This window comes from Lepisma saccharinum, chromosome 3 (genome assembly GCF_977018435.1).
Source record: "Lepisma saccharinum chromosome 3, izLepSacc3.1, whole genome shotgun sequence".
Taxonomy (NCBI): Eukaryota; Metazoa; Arthropoda; class Insecta; order Zygentoma; family Lepismatidae; genus Lepisma; species Lepisma saccharinum.
This window is the reverse complement of record NC_139231.1, coordinates 15,581,146-15,599,605: the sequence shown is the minus strand read 5'-3', so window position 1 is coordinate 15,599,605 and position 18,460 is coordinate 15,581,146. Positions and strand designations below refer to the sequence as shown.

At 38.0% G+C, this 18,460-nt stretch overlaps 1 protein-coding gene across 1 annotated transcript in view; it reads left to right on the top strand.

The window, feature by feature from the left end:
- Positions 1-18,460, top strand: part of LOC145984925 (uncharacterized) — a 273,074-nt gene that overhangs the window by 182,190 nt on the left and 72,424 nt on the right. The gene's annotated exons all lie outside the window — the stretch shown is intronic.

Here is an 18,460-nt window from a genome sequence, read left to right as displayed (position 1 = left end):
AGATGTCGTGCAAAATTCAACAATAATTCGCGAAAAGTAATAATTGAATGAAATCTTGGGAAAGATACTTCTACTTCTATAACTAACTAACTCAGCCTTCTTAAACCCGAAGGTTCATGGCTGCAGCAACACAGGTCTTTCATCTGTCCCTATCCTGAACAAGATCTATTGTACTCTTTTTCCATCCCTACCGATTTCCTTTAGGTCCATCTCAACGTTATCCCTCCGTCTACCTACTGGTTTCTTACCATCAGATTTCCCAACAAGAATCCTGTAAACTCTTCTTTCCTCTTTCATTCGTGCCACATGGCCTGCCAACCTGTCTTTTTTGATTTATTCATTCTAATAATATCTGGACATGAATACAAATTATATAGTTCTAAATTATGTAACCTTCTCCACTCACCTGTCTCCTCATCCCTTTTAGGTCCAAAGATTTTCCTAAGGAACTTACTTTCAAATACTCTCAATTTATGTTCCTCTTTCAATGTAAGGGACCAAGTTTCACATCCATATAATACTACAGGCAAAATTACTGTTTTGTATATTTTAACTTTTAGTTTCTTAGATATTAAACGAGAAGACAAAAGTTTATGAAGAGAGAAGTAACATGCATTTCCTGAATTAAGCCTGATTTTTATTTCCTCTTTAACATCATTTTCATTTGTTAGTATTACTCCTAAGTACTTGAATTTGGAAAGTGGTTCAAACGAGTTGTTATCAATAATTAGATTTTTATTATTACTTAACACTTGGTTTCGGCCTGTAAGCATATAATTATTTAGTTTTCTCTTTGCTAACTTCCAAACCTATCTCTTTAGCAGTTTTGAAAAATATTTTAGCATTATTCTTAATTGTATTTACATCATCCCATAATAAGTCTACATATGCAAACAACTGAGTAATACCATTTAATTTTAGTCCTTCTTTAGTTTCTTCTACCTTCCTAACAGCGTATTTTGTCATTATTCTTAATTCGATAAAGGAATGAATAAGTAGATGTTATATTATTTAAAGTTTGTTTCTAGTTTAATAGATAATAATTATTACTACTATTGTTTCTGGATTCAGAGTATGAAAATCTAGATTCAGTATGACCATTCCCAGGGTTTTATACTGAATTTTCTGCGGAGGGGAAAGGAGGATAAGTGTAAATTTTAGTTCCATTTTGACAATAAATGAGGACTTTGAGCAATATTTTAAGAGGTGTTGAGGAAATTTGGGGTTTGTTGTTGTGTGTGGATAAGTCACTGTCCTCACGTACTTGGCTAAGCCAGCCTCCGTGGCCAGTGTGACGTGCTAGCAAGGCAGGTCCCACGTTCAAACCCTACTAAGAGCATGAATGTAAGGTAAGGTAACGTTCCCCGTGCACTGTGCCATGAAGGTACATTTAGGGGATGAGAGGGTATGGCCCCACACATTCTCGATCTGGAACATTTTGGAGATGATGTGATCAGTACCACGCTCCGGTTTGATTTGAGTTCTGGTGAGCCCTAGAACCGCTTTATGCGGGGACAAAGTCGGAAAAATTTTGACCTTAGATCACCCACCCGAGAATCGAATCCGGGTCTCCCGCGCGGTAGGCCGACACCCTACCTACTAGACCACCGAGTATTGTATCATTTTTTATATTTCATTAATTCAACATTCACCCTCACCGTCGCGATTAACCCTAGAGGTAGGAAGCGCCGTAGAATAACTGAAATATAGATAAAGGAAAACTTAGGTACAAAGGGCAATGGCCAGGATATTCCAAAGCAGCCAGTTATTAGAAATCACAGACTATTGTCTGTTACTAACGTCTTATTTTATGGCAGAATACCACAAATCAAGTTCAGGAATCAGTGCTTGCAGATCTTATCCACGAAGAATCATTCGTTTTGCAATGCTGAAAACTTTCTCCATGGCTGACACAGCAAACTGTCATTCCCTCTAATTTTACTTACAATCTGGCTCTCGAATCTACACCTTCAGGCTGTTATTGAAAGTCAAACGATGCTCTTTTTGGTCGTGACGCTTTATCATTGCAAAGTTCGTGTCAATCACGACATACTAGTAAATTAATACTATTCATGTCACGTAGCACCTTGTTATTACGTGTATCAATATATCAACTGGGTCACAGTTTTCATTTATCGATAAACGAACTTGATTCCATGTACGGTAGGAGCGGGGTTATAGGTAAGGACACAGGCTACTCCCGTGTTTGCACTTTCTTCTTCTTCTTCTTTTGTGTATTTACAGTCGCAACGGCCTCGTACTGGAGATCCATCTAGGGTTAACTAGCTGGACAGAGATTAACATTACTTGCAACAGTGTGCTGGGGTTTGGTCACATTAAGCTCAAGCATTCTATTTGAATTTCGAAGGTTGAATTGCATTTGAATGCCTGCACTTGTTGTTCAAGGTCATTTCCATAACCGTGTAGCACACAAAACGTCCTAGCGTTATCTTGTACTATTGTTAACTCGCGCTAAAACAGTTTTTAAGGCGATGTAATCAGCAAGGCTGAAAAATATAGTTCACGTGTTTGCCTGTTACACTGTGATTATGCGTTCATTATTAAGATCATAAAATCTACACAATAAGCGTACGCCTATAATATACTAATGTACTTTCCTATTGTACATTTTACGTCGCTTTTTTTTTACATTACAGGTTAATCGCTACGTTGAAGATTAGAAATAGTAACGAGACGAGACTTTGAACAGAGACCTTGTCTTGTATTTGATCTCGAGTTGAAAATGTCAGTCAGTTTCCCTGTTTAGACTTGAAAATGCTTGTTTCGTTGCATTGTCTTCGGTTGCAAATACCTCATGATCTCGTTTCGAAATAATGACATAAATGTAAAAGCATATTAATTAAAATGAACTAAAACATATTTTTTTCCACATGAAACGTAGCATAAAACCTTATCCATAAATATTAAGAGAGGTATGACTGAATACGTTGCAGGGCGCGAAGTAACACCCCCCTTCCTCAATAGGCTCAAGCAGTAGAGATATATTTTCTCATTCTCTTTGATTTCTTCCCATAACTACTGACAGTGAAGCCATTAATTTAGGTTCTCTGCACTTGTGGTTTGCAAGAAATAAAAATACATGTTTGATTCATGATCGATTTTTGTATTATTGGCACATCAGCACTCAGGCTATTTTTGCCGGCGTATAATACGGGAATAAGCCCCTTAAGAGGAAATGATGCCTCTCGCTCGAGCGCGACCTTCTCCCGAGTTTTCCCCGTTTACTTCTGAAAGAAGTAATCAATTCCACTCCTTCTCCGTAACTATTGGACTTACGACCTTCAAATTTTTATGGGACACTTTTCAAATGTTTATTTCATAATCTATTCATTCAAATTTGCATTATCTCAAATGGTTTGATACTTGGTTTTATTTACATTAAATTTGGCAACGTTATTTCCAAATGCCATAAACAGGCGAAGTCAACCTCGACCCTTTACACGGGACGGGGTGTTTTCCGGTGGTTGGAGTTGTTTTTTTTTCTCATTTCGGCAGGACCGCGAGGGAAGGGAGGGGTGCTAATGGCCCGCCTGCTTTTGGCCACGGAATGCTTGAACCTCCCTTGAACCTCCTTTCAGTGTGTTTTACGAAGCAACGGGAGTTTGTGTTATTTGTAACAAGTGCCAAACCTACGTATGTCAAGTGGAAATCGCCTCATATTAATAAATTACGACATTTTATATCGGACGTTTGCACATCGTTAGCACATGAAAGCACACTATTTATTTTAATAAGCACACAAATATTAATCAAGATATTAATGAGTTTATTGTGGCGATTCTGGCTTGATATAAGATAAAATCGCTACTTTTTGAGCAACCAAATTGTACTATCTTTTAGGCATTCGTTAGCACACGAAAGCACACTGTTTATTTGAATAAGCACACAAATATTAATCAAGATATTTGTGCGTTTATTGTGGCGATTCTGGCTTGATATCAAGATAAAATCCGCCACAAATAAAAATAATAATTTTTGAGCAACTAAATTGTACTGTCTTTTAGGCATTCGTTAGCACACAAAAGCACACTATTTATTTTAATAAACACACAAATATTAATCAAGATAGTAATGAGTTTATTGTGTCTTGATATCAAGATAATATCGCCACAAATAAAAAAAAATATTTTTGAGCAACTAAATTGTACTATCTTTTAGGCATTCGTTAGCACACTGTTTATTTTAATAAATACACTAATATTCATCAAGATTTTAATGAGTTTATTGTGGCGATTCTGGCTTGATATCAAGATAAAATCGCCACAAATCAAAAAATTATTTTTGAGCAACTAAATTGTACTATCTTTTAGGCATTCGTTAGGACACGAAGCACACTATTTATTTTAATACGCACGCAAATATTAATCAAGATATTTGTGCGTTTATTGTGGCGATTCTGGCTTGATATCAAGATAAAATTGCCACAAATAAAATAAAAAAATTGAGCAACTAAATTGTACTATCTTTTAGGCATTCGTTAGCACACGAAAGCACACTATTTATTTTAATAAACACACAAATACTAATCAAGATAGTAATGGGTTTATTGTGGCTTGATATCGAGATAAGATCGGCACAAATCAAGAAAATTATTTTTGAGCAACCAAATTGTACTATCCTTTAGGCATTCGTTAGCACACGAAAGCACGCTATTTATTTTAATACGTACGCAAATATTAATGAAGATATTAATGAGTTTATTGTGGCGATTCTAGCTTCATATCAAGATAAAATTTGCCACATATCAAAAAAATATTTTTGAGCAACTAAATTGTACTTTCTTTTAGGCATTTCCTTCGTAGGAAGTGTAGGTACGAATTATGTGCCTTTGATAATATATATATATATATATATATATATATATATATATATATATATATAAATATATATCTTTGTATGTACAAATACATTCTTCGTTTGATAAGATAGTCTCTGTTATTCAGTGGTTTTTCAGGTACTCAAAGGGTAAAGTTTTGAGATCACTGATAAGGCACGCTATATGAACGTTTGAATTAAGTTGCAATTGAAATGCAACATGAAACTTGTGGAACGGTTAGGATATGTGTTGTGTGTGTCTTCCATAACTTTAATTGTTTCCCACTACGTTATATTTTTACCAATTTGTCCCATGAATGACTATAGCTCTTGTCCTGTCTTACGGCGGGCATCTCTACATACTGGCAAAGGAAGTGGGGATCGGGGAAGCGACCAATCCAGCGCGATAAGAAACTAAGCAGCCTGTAGAACGAGGTGCGCGTAGTAGTTCCTCCCGCCAGGCCGTAATTATCGGTGCCACCGCTGTTGTCTCGTTGGTTTGCTGCGTATTCCCCGCTCCCCACTTCCCTTGCCAGCATGTAGAGCACCCGCCGTAAGAGTAGACAAGAACTCTAGCTTGTCAAGCAGCAAACAACTATTCGTCTTTCACTCCTCGGTTGAAAATGGGCACATAGTTCACTCCGCTTTATTCGCTTTTATTTCTTTCTTCTCTCATTCCTGAACCATGTCAAAAAACCCTACCCCCCCCCCCCCGTTCCTTGTTCCCTACCAAATTGTTGAAACCCCCCTTACCCCATTTCCTTGCTATTCCATTGTGCGACAGTCGATATCATTTCTTCTCTATGTCCATTATGTGTCACTATTTGATTTTCTACTGATGTGTCCATCCTTCTTCCCGAATCTCACACCCAAACATCCATGCTCAAGCCTGGATTCGAACCCGAGACCAACATTATTATTATTATTATTATTCGTAGTAGTAGTAGTAGTAGCGGTAGTACTAGTAGTATCACAGACGTAAATTATGCAAAAAGGGGGCAGAAGTTGGTGCTAAAGCATTTGTTTTCGAACACACTTTAGTCTAATTTGCGAGGATGGAGATGAGGAATGAATGGACACTCACAAACATCCATGCCCAGGCCGGAATTCGAGCCCAGGACCCCTGTCGTGCTAAGCACTCCGCCACGGGGGCCGGCAGTTTTAATTAAAAGCAACACAATTAAAATCAATCAATTTAATAATACAATAATCAATTTTATATGGAATAATATTATATATTTTTGATCAGAAAGGGGTTTGGCAATAATAATGAACAGAAATTAATTTAATGATGATGGCCTGAGGAACTTATATGCTATAATATTGCATTGGTCCAGTGATTGGTAACTAATTTAAATGTATATTTGTCAGTTTTGATGATTATACCATACTTTCCAATTGTTAGTATGAACTATAAACAAATTGAAAGGTATTTACGAATAAATTTGTTGGGACTGGGCATCATTCTATAAAAGAAAAAGATACTAGGCCGCGGTCTCGAAAAGGTTGAGAACCACTGGGATAGAGTAACCATACCATCTGCTCTGTGCTCCTATGGTCACAAGTAGTGATGGGTTCAAACCGTTCATTTGTGCGAGTCGACTCATGAGCGCTCGCTCACTGAGAAGAGTCGTTCAAAAGAGTCGCCAAGCTTCTTTTTCTCGAAACACATGCCTGAAGAGGGGGAAGGGGGTAGGTGGTGTTGAAGCAGATGATTGTATTTAAGTAAACGAACACAATGTACGTCCTTCAAGATTAATAAATTGTATTGCATTTTTGTGTATGTGTGTGTGCGTGTAGCCGACTAGATGGCCAAGATTCTGAAGTAATCGACATTTGATCTTGCCACAGAAGTTCCCGGGATCTAGTCCCGGTCTGGGCAAGGATATTCTTTACGAGTGTCCCTTCATCTATATCATCACGCATCATCCTCATCGTCGCGATTACTTAAAATTTGAAGAAAAGCGGCATAAAATAAGAAAAATACAAATACGATTCTGTATGTGTGTGGATATACATATATGTGTAAACAGTAAACACACACACACACAAACAAAATTTATACTTTTTTTTATACACATACTTGTTTTCATTACTCTGCCTCATGAGTGAGATTTTCTATATTTGTATCTTGTTTCAGTTTACATTTCATGCTGCGGATAATGCAAATTATGCAGTACGATAGCATACACAGAAATGCTATATAATTATATCAACCTTTTATTAGTAATAACGTGCATTTACATATTCTTCCTTTTTTGCATTCGATCACTGGTTTTAATATCGCAACAAAATGCACTCCAGATCTGCGCTGCGACACATGCTTGCATTTCCACGAGCATCGCTCGTTCACGACTCGTAAAACAGCACGAAGAGTCACAGCACAGTCCCACGACTCTTTCCCCATCATTCGTTCACGACTCGCGAGTCGGCACGAAGAGTCATTAAGCACCTTAGCGACTCTTCTCCTCCCTCATCGTTCACGACTCGCGAGTCGGCACGAAGAGTCATTAAGCACCTTAACGACTCGCTCGCCTTAGCGACTCTTCTCCTCACTCATCGTTCGCTCGCGAGTCGCGAGCTCTCTTACACAAGGCGCGGCGGCGGCAGTCTCGCCAGCAGACTGGATCTATAGTTTAAAGTAGGATCCACCCGCTCGCTCTCCGCGGATGGCTAACAGCTGTGTTTAAGAAATATATATCGCTCTTGAACATTATCCATGTCCATCCCATATCCATGTTTTTGTTGTTCTACAGTCATTCAATATAAGTTTCTGCCAATATCATAATGTATGATTGAATTTCTATAAAGCGGGCCAAATTATACGTATGTATTTTTTTTTAATGTTGCTTTCTACTAGTAAAACACCTTAACACGTAGGCTCACCGCTGATGGCCAACAGCTGTTTATATCACTCGTGAACATGACCCATGTCCATCTTACGTAGTTGTGCCTAATTCTGCAGTCATTCAATAAAAGCTTTTTTGCAGTATCATGTACGATGAGATTTATGATTAAACTTCTATATTTATTCTTTAATGCTGTTTTCATTAGTAAAATATTTACACGTTAATGTTAATGAAATATTTCACGTCATATGAAAACGATTTTGTCAGACAATGTTTAAAGTTCACTTTATGCTCAGATAGTCTAATCGGGATTGAAGCTACATTTTAAACTGGGGGTCTAAATCACTGGGCAAGGTGCCTCCACAGAGGATCGAATCCGAGACAGGAAGCGATTTCCTTACCAGGATTTAACAAGGAATGAAAGAATGGCTGAATAACATAAATAAAACATACTCCATGGTGCATGTTCTTTGTTTCTTGGTTTCTATGTTGGCCAGCTTGAAATAATCTTGGAGTGACAGATAAGTGGTGTCGCCCTCCTCAAAGTAAGCCTATTGACACCGAAAGTTCCGGGTTCGAACCCCAGCCCAGAGATGAGTGGTAATCTGTATTTAACCTCTTGTCAATTACTCTAATCACCATCCATCCTCCGTCGTTGCCTTGTAACGATACCTGGTGGATCCCACTTTAAACTGTAGATCTAGTCCCGATTAGCTTATCTGTACGTAAAATTCATTCATCCTCGCTGTCAATACTAAGTAATTAGGTATAAAAGATGCATAAAATACAACAAAGCGTGTTAGGCAGTTAAAATATTAAAACTGAATTAATAAATTATAAAATATAATTACTGCATGCTAATTTATAAGAAATTATAGCATTTTAAAATTTGTTTGTTCCTTAATGGGAAAATAACTAGTAGCTTATTTCTTCTGTTCATTCTCATGTTAACAGATTTGTTTTCTTGGATAAATAAAATTGAACGTGTAAATTAAAAGGTTTACATGTGCACGAAGCGGAAGAGCAACTCGATCGAGTATCGTGGTGAGACAAGATGACTTGGCACATCGTTTCAACTCGTGAATGAGAATGCATATCTTGTTCGTAATTTGATTTCAAGTTAAAAACACCTGTCAGGTCTTGTTCGCTTATCGATTTCAAAGCATAAATCGGTATCGTTACTCCAATGAGACGAGATTCTCGGACAGTACATTTTACACAGAGTGTCTCTCATCATCTCACCAACTTTGGAAGGGTTGGCCCTGTTTTCATTGCGATTTTGTAATGTCCTGCTACTTGTCAAACTGATTCACTTCCAACAATTTCAGTCGCCTCTGTGGAGGAGTGGTTAGAACAGTGCGCTAAGAGGAATCTCGGAATTGAGTGTCACTTCATCAATTTCATTATATCATCACTGATTTTCATGTTCGCGATTAGCCAAAGTGGCAGAAGAGCAAGCCTGGGCAAAAGTGGTATCCCGAGCGCTATGTGTTTCCACCGAATATCGGCCTCAGGATTCCCTGCCCTCGTGCCGCGATGTGCTAACCACTCCGCCACGGGGGCCGGCCCTCCCCATCACATCTCTGTTTTATACTAAAGGCTATGATTGAATATGAATTTAAAATTTTGTGTGCGTCACTTAGGCTATTTTGCACCCTTCACTTTATACGGGATCCAGCCCCTTACCAGAACTAAAATAACATAACTGTAATGTCCTGTAGTAACTAAAATATTAAAATAATCTGACCGGTTAAAAGCTGAGGCTGTAAAGGCACTCTGCACACATAAGGACAAAACACAGGACAACACACACACACACACATTCCTACGAAAATTATACTGGCCGTAGGTATAGACGCCAGAGCCTCGTTAGTCTGCAAAATGCAGTCCAGGGTGTACTATGTGGAACTGAGGTTGACAATTGGGTGTACTACGTGGAAGGATCATCCCTTACATCCCTTAAACTATATTTCTCGAGACCCTTGATGTGCTAACCACGCCGGCATACATTATAGAATACTTGAGTTAGTTTTGTCAATATTAATTTTATTGATTGGATTTTTGTTTTGCAATGATTTTGCGCACTGAATTTTCATATTTATCTTTGCTTTTCATTTGTGTTTTACTTTTATTTTGTATATAATGCTGTGTTTCTATTGGTGTAAATTTGTGATTCGTCTCTAATAACGTTATCATTTCAATGTGATTTAAATTTTAATCTTCTAATCTCACGTGTATAATATATAAGTATATGTATGTACACATGCATACAGAGAGAAAGAGAGGGAAATTGCATGATATGATCGTTAGAGGGGAAATCCCCACCGTTCCCCGCATAATTTCAAATTTGTTCCTTGTATTACACAAAATATATTAAATTAATGTTATAACAAATTGAATATCTATTATAGATCGGATTATAAGAAATTATGTATAACTGCGTGTGTGAGCGTGTTTGTCTCTCAGGTTCTTTATTAAAAAATCAGAAGAACAGAACATAATGTAGTATTCAAATATAAAAAGACCTTCATTTCACGTGTCCACTTATAATTAATTCATTATCATGTGGTTTGTTCTATTAGGTAATTCTTAACTGAATATAAAAAAAATTGTAAGTTATAATTTTTGTTTTAATACATGTTTGTTATTTTCACTAAAGGTTTATCATTTGAACTTGTGCTTGCTGCTTGTATTACGTCATTTTTGGATTTGGAGTAACATAAAACAAAAGGCGTTTATTGTCTTTGATCTTGCTTTAGAAAATAATGATTGGTTGATTGATTTGGTTTATTTTACTTCGCCTTTCTGTCACTTTTTTTGGGTAATCGCGAAGATCAGGATGAGTAATGAGGTGTACTAACCACTCCACCATGGAGGCCGGCGCTTTAGAAAATAATTAAAAGTAACAATCGCTTTCCACACTAAGTATTTTGTGTTGCAAATTATAAATTACAGCCTGCCTTTTCTGATTCACTTTAATAGCATAGTGGTTAACGCTGTCATGTATTAAAATGGTTTGCTTGGCAAAAATTGTTATAAGTCCACTTTTATGCTCCAATAGGCTAATCGGGTCTCCCCGATGGCGTAGTTATAACGTCGCCGGTAATCAAGGGGTACCGTGTTCAATACAAAGTGGAGGTTCGGATCCCACTTTAAACTGTAAGTCCAGTCCCGACTATCCTATCTGCACATAAAGTGGACTTAAACAATAACAACTCAAAATAGGCTAATCGGAATATTGTAAATAAAGAGATAATTAACACCTTCCCAAAATCTTTACAAGACTCCCCTAATATTTTTTACTAACATTTAATTTCTTGTAATTTTAGCGCTAATGGTTTGGCCGAACTTGAAACTACAGGACAAATTTGTAGGCTGTTCTTCGCTGCCCGTCATGGGCTGAGGTTGCGCGCTCTTTCTCTCTGCAAACAACACTCGCGAGCTCGCGAGTCGACTCTTTCCTTCGTTCAAAGAGTCGCTAAAGTGTGCCACGACTCTTTGAACGAAGGAAAGAGTCGACTCGCGAGCATGCTCCTTCCCCTCTCATCGTACACGGCACGTTTCAGCCAGCTTTACTCAACTAGGGGTAGGGAAAAGGAACAGAGAGGACCCCCCCCTCCCTCTCCTCTCCAGTCCCCATTTGCTGCCCGCAGAATCGACTTGCTTTCTTTAAAAAATTCCGGCCGCCAGGCGAGTATACACTTGCGCATGCGCCTTCCTCGCAAAATTCGTGGAAAGGAGAGGGAATAATGGAATAATAGTTGCTTGGCGGGCGGAGGAGTCGTGGTACACATACGACTCTTTGAACGTGTCGTTCAATTCTGGTGAACGAGTCGTTCACCGCTCACAAGAGAGAGTCGTTACTTTTGAACGACTCGTTCACGAACGACCCATCACTAGTCACAAGCAAGTGGAGAATGGAAGCTGCTGCGAATTTTGTCACGCTGCCCCTGCCCATGGCTATGGTAAAAGGCCGAGGCTATTTATTCTGGAGGAGGCAGTTCACCCCCCCTCCCCTCTCTCTCAATCCCTCCCATCGGGCGAAACACTAGAAACCACTGCCCGCTCGGTCCCCTCGATTCTCGAAACCTGTTTTGTTTACCCTCGCTGAAAATGAGGAAGAAAACAGACTCGGAAAGTGAGAAGTCGACCATTTAGCGAGGCAATTGTACGCTGTTACCAAACTCAATATAATTAAAATCAAGTATGAAATCATTAGTGCTACAGAGAATTTGAGTGAATAGATTATGAAATAAACCTTTGAAAAGTGTCCCATAAAAATATGAAGGTCGTAAGTCCAATAGTTACGGAGAAGGAGTGGAATTGATTACTTCTTTTAAAATAAACGGGGAAAACTGGTCTTTCTAGAAAAGGGAGGGGGAGACGGTCGCGCTCGGACGAGAGGCATGACTTCCTCTTAACTAAAACAAAACTGAGGATAAGCCCCTAATAAGAAAAAAAACATGCCTGTTAAGAAATTCCTCACTAAATTTTTAAAGCTAATACAGTAATATTAACAACAATGTCTCTGAGGAAAAAATCTCCTTACCTAGGCTAAAAGCTGAAACTATGAAGAGGCCTTCAGCACAAACACATGACAACACGACTCCACAGAGGTTCAGACGCCAGAGCCTCGTTTCCCTGTAAGACTGCATCTTCCGGGATGTAATACGTAGAAGTGTCTTCTCAGGTCAAAATATAGGGAAAAGAGATATGAGAGGGGAACGAGATAAAGGCACAGATAAATAAAAAGTGGCAGAAGGGATAAATAGCACGATTGAGGAAAAAGAGTAGAGGGAGGAAGTTTTCCAAAGAAAAATGGAGGCCAAAGAAGATGTCGAGGAACAGGATGAGTCAAAGTTGGACAGTGAGAAAGTGAGTGCATATAGGGGGGAAGTACACTTAAAATGTGCACCTTAATTTTTTAGCATCTGACACCTGCTCAACCATTCAAAGTTCGGCATGTTTCCGTGCACAGATGGCGCAAGAATATATGATCTAGGGATGGGGATGCCATGTGTATTTTCATCGAAAACATACCACTATTTATACATTCGTTCAGCCTCGTACACAGTGACTTGACTTGTTTATATTAATCCTTGTTTGCAACACAGCAACATTTTGCCTCATACAAAGTATAATGATTATACTTATTTATCTAATACATTACATGATAATATTGTATGAGAAGTATGGGTTATGAACAATTCAATAATGGAATAAGAAAATTACATCAATTTACGTAGGCGACAAAGTACATAAGACAAAAATGTCGCGGCTGTTTAAATCGATTGTTTGAAGAACATATAACAGGCACAACAAAAAAGGCAATGCGTCTGTTAGGTTTACTGTACGGTTTCACCGAAATTAGTGACATCTCAGCCCTCACCTTATACTTCAAGTCATTCATTTCTCCAATAATAGAATACTGCTCTCCCGTCTGGTCCATGGCATGTCCCACTCAGCTCTCTATAGAAACGATTCTGTTCTTAACTTTTTCCTGGCTATAGTTCGTTACAGGATTTCCTCATTACGCAATTTTTCATCTCTGCATCTCCTGTCCTTTCTAAACTTACAGACTCCCTATCAGCGCCGTTTACTGAATGATTTTAAGTATCTTTACAAAATTGTCAATGGCAAAATCCGTTGCAACACGCTCCTCCAGGAATTCCACTTTCGAGTGCCTATGCGCTCAACACGCAACAGAAATCTATTTTACACAAAAAAGCACAGACTGGAAATTCAAAAAAGATCGCTCTTCCACAGACTACCCACTCAATATAACGACCTCCCATCAAGTGCTGATGTATTTTCCACAGAGTACGCCTTTCGGTCAACCATCAGAACATGTGTTGCTAAATAATATTTAATTGTGCTATCTTGACTTATTTATATTAATGTTTTGTCTTATTTTGTTATTTTTATTTTTGTTATTTTATTGTTACTGATTTAAGTGTAAAATGGCTTCGTGCTGTGATGAATCTGAAATTTTCTCAATAAATAAATAAATATTAGACAAATGCTAAACGGGACTGGATTACACTTTGGACATTGCCATCGGAAACAGAAGAGCACCTGACTTCATTGCAATATGCACTATAGTAAACTTGCTTTCACATGTATGCAGCATTGATTATTATTGCTATTTGCGATGAAAATTGGGAGTTCGAAAGGGGGTGCTGGCCCGAATACAATGGTTGCACAAGCACCCCTTCCCCTGGCGCCACCTATGTTCTCGTCAGTGCATCTCAGCCTAGATAAGTGACGTAAAAGACAATACATGATATATGGATCGCAACATTGTCAACCTTAAAGTAATCACGATAGAGGTGAAACTTGCTTTGTGTCTAAGATCTTAATTTAGTTCAAGTTCAGCCGTGATTCGCAACCAGAGGGAAGGGCATCTGGTGATGTGGTGATCATTGACAGCAGCTAACTTATTAGTTCTGCAGAGGACACCAGGGGCCTCTGACCATATCGATCTGTCACTCGCACTCAGTGACAAATCAGATTGGCATTGTTCCTCTTTTTCTTTCGCTGTTCATTATCTGGCTGCAAGGTAAGTCGTGAGTCAACGCTGGGCGTCGTTCAGGAGAAACCTTGTCAAAGACGAATGCGTCGGGTCCGGCATCGAAGTGTATTCCTTGCAGCCTGAAAGTTTTGGAAAACGCGTGTTCATGATCTCGTCATGGAATCTAGTCCAGGCCTTGAAATGGGTGTTCCTTTGCAGTTGTCCTTTCATCAATTGTATCTGATCATCCTTCGTAGTCATCGACTGTTGTTAGTTGTATTTTGTTTGTGCTGAGCGATGACGTCACATCTGACATGGCTGGTGAAATGGAACATATTGTTGTGACGTCACAGACAACTGAGCAAGATTGAGTCCAAACAAACTAGTCACGTGGTATTTCCCTATGCGATAGCATTGGAAAATCCATCGCAAGGGGGCAACCTTTAAAAATGTGACAGCATTTATGAAACAAAATTGTGAAGTGTATCGAACATCAATTTAAAGATGAGATTTCGAAGAACATGTCGATAAAATACACATACCCAGTTATTTAGTCACAAAAGTTTCGGAGGGAATACGCTAAGTTTTGTGAAACGTTGAGTATTTTTCCATTAAGTTTTGATTATGTTTCGATTAAATAAATGAATCAAATAATTTAATCCTAAAAAAAGGCCATTTATGGTAGAGTATTGATGATTATGATGATGATATACACATACTTGGCATGAGGTATATTACAATAAAGAAGGCATCTTTAAAATAAATTATGAAACGAGAATTTTAATGATAGCATTTAAGCGTAATGGCTATAGTGATGCTTTATATAGTACAGCATGTTATTGTATTTTATTTTCTTGTTGATATTGCTTTTGTGAATTGTCAGTTTGTAAGTGTTATGAACTTTAACAATATTGCAACTGACAACTTTGAAAACCGCGCTAATTACATTGAGCAATAACGTCTTCTACCTGCCTACTTCAAAACACTTGAAGTGCCTATTTTGATACGTCACCACACTTTTGCACAAACTCTTGAATTAGTGCCATGTAGCATGGCAGTTTTACAGTCACATCTGCACATATTTCACGGGATTTTCAACATTATGTTCCCATCACGTGAAATCATATTGGTCAAATTAGATAAATATAAATAAAAAGAAATCAGAAGATATACGCATTGTATCAGAATGTATACTCTAATGAGTAAGGTTAACCAGGGGGTATACGGTAAGAAATCAAATAGAGCGGCTATTCACATCTGGGGACCACAGCCAATAGAAGGCGCCGCTGCGGTCACGTGAGGCCTCTGGGCTCCCAGCAGCCATCACAGCAGCGGCGCGGAAATTGAGCTTCGGAACAGGGATTGCTGTATTTTCTTTTAAAATGCATGATTTCCTCACTCCAGGCAAAAAACAAATACTAGATAAATATATGTTCTTTTATAAATTAATTGATTTGGTTTTACTTAGCTCTTCTGCCACTTTAGACTAATCGCGATGATGAGGATGACCGATGATATGATGAAATTGACCAGGATACGACCCCTGGTGTCGTAGTGCGTTGTACTAACCACTCGCCACGGTGGTTGGCGTATTTGTTCTTTTAGCACTATAGGGGTATGCTGCCACTGCTCCCAAAGGAAGCTATTTTATGTCGATGGTTTACTCTCGATCTCCCTACCGAATGTTCGGGTTCGAGTCCTGTATTGGATGTGTATGTTTCTGTACGAGCTCCCTGTCAACAATTTCATCATTCGTCTTCCTTGTGGCGGCCGGAAAAGCGCCGTAAAACAAGAAAAATACAGGGTGTCCAAAAAGTCAAGCAACCGAGCCTTTGAATGTACGTAACTTTTGTACAAAAACCGATAGAGATGTGAAACTTACACTGGGTATTAACTTTGTCCATGTGGATATAAACATTAAAGAACAAAATCATGCTCTACATGAACGTTCAGTGGTCGGGAAAAGTTACTCAGGTGTAAAAACGTTTTTGTACGAAGTGAAAAGAAACACGAATAAAAAGTAACTGTGCAGTCGCCTGCAAAAATTTTCAATGTGTATCTATATATAGTCTGTGTGGATATTGAAATTTATCGTGCAGAAAGATGGGTAAGTTAGGTTTGTGTGTGGTAAATTTCAACTCTTTTTATTTCATCTGGGCTTTGAATAACATATCCAGATGTCGGGCACACCTGGTTCTGACCTCTGACACGACCAATGTTGCCAGTACAATTCGTAATTTGGAAGAAACTCGCTTTTTATGAATATGCCATAAATAACCCCATAGAAACGTCTGTAAAGCATAAAAAAATATCGATACACATTGAATTTTTTTCAGGCGTCACAACTGCCTTTTATTCGTGTTTGATTTCACTTCGTCTCTACCGCTTTTTGTACAAAAGTTACTTACATTCAAAGTCTAGGTTGCGTGACTTTTTCGACACCCTGTATCAACACCACAGCTACCTGCAGGAGGTAAAGGACCTCACCGACCGTGGGTGAGAGATCAGCTTCAAGAGAGAAGCGAAAGGGGATTAAGATGAAGCTGATAAGCTAGCAACAAGACTGACGGCTGAATGTCAAAGGGGGTGAATGAAACAAGGCCCCAGATAAGAAATGTGCCAACAGGTCTCTATAAAAACACTTGCTTCTTTTGTAAGCACGTGCTAAGGATTACCTACAACAACTACTGGGGAAAAGTCGATCTGAAGAGTCTTGCTTACCCCACCACCGCTTTCAGAAGGTGACCCCATCCAAATTCCAATGCAGGTAGATATGGAAACATTTTTTAAAAAAATAACGGACCTCCTAAATTACCGATGTATACCAGTGGCGTTTCAAGAGGTGAAATGCTGAATCCAAAAATTTCCATTTCAAGCCCGGTCAAATGATCCTTTGCCGATGGAAAACACAAAAGTGAAAATCACGTCATAACTCTTGTTCTGTGTATAACGTAAAAAGGTAAAGCGAACAAAATTATAGAGCATAAAGTTTACTATTAAAAAGTATATTTATATTTTTACAAATTACCGTCAATCAGAAATTATGGCACTTTTCTTCAAATTTTCAGTTATCGAGAGTCCTCCATTACAAGACATTAACCACTAGGCTATCGGGAAGAGGGTTATTTTCCTAAAGTCTGTTTATTTTTATTTCCTTATGTTCTTTGACAAGTGAGATCTGCAATCATGCACAAGCTAAGCATGCACAGTTTAATTTGTAGTCAGGATGAAAACTTCATTGTAATCAGCCAGATGTAACAACAAAAAAATTAAGCTATTTACACATTTCACCTGAATCACACAAACATAAGTACGCAATATAACAAATCTAATTCTCTTACTAAAGCCATTATTTAACAATAAATCCCCTTTAACATGTTAATATATTTAGTCTGCGTCATGCCGAAATCAAAGTGTACCAAATGATTTGAGACCTTGCAACATTGAATAGTCATTTTTTGTACTGTGGAACTTTTACAGTATACATTCCTGTTCTCGGAATGGTATATGTAAGTAAACGTCTATTATGTAAATATCAAGGTGTTACATTAGACCATATTCTTTCTACTATAGTACACCCAACGACAAAATAATACTAGACGATTTGTCCATCAGCATATTCATTGAATCTGTTTTCAGCAACGTGAGGATCATGATTCAGCATAAAAACCTCAATAAGCAGAAGGTATATGAACTTCGTATCAACATAATCCCACCAAAACCTGATATAGAAAAAGTATAGAATGAAAATAGATAGCTATTTTCTTTGCCGTTGTTTGTACAACTATCAATATATCCATTTATTATTTTATATAGAAACACATTTCGCGTCTATTAGAAATCAAATTCATTTTACAAATATCATTAGTATATTTTAAGGTGGTTTGATACTCTTAAAAGTGTAGATTTGTAGCTTATGGTGTTGAAAATCCTTTTCAAGAGAACCGATACAATATAAGTCAAAGGAAAGATAATAATCTTTAGTTTCAGCTTTTATTCAGATGATTTGGGCTCAAGGCTAGCAAACAAATGACAATTAGAATGCAATTGAATTGTATTCAAATATTAACGCCATCTTCCGTGATATGCAAGAAATACGACCTGTTTGTTCATTTGTAATGGTACTGTATGATCTGTGTTCAAATAATTACATCAAGGAAATACTATTTCACCATCTAACGTACTAGGATAATTTCTTTATTTCAGAACACATTGAAACGCTGGTAGCTGCACAAATAACTTTTTGATATTACCCACTGACCTT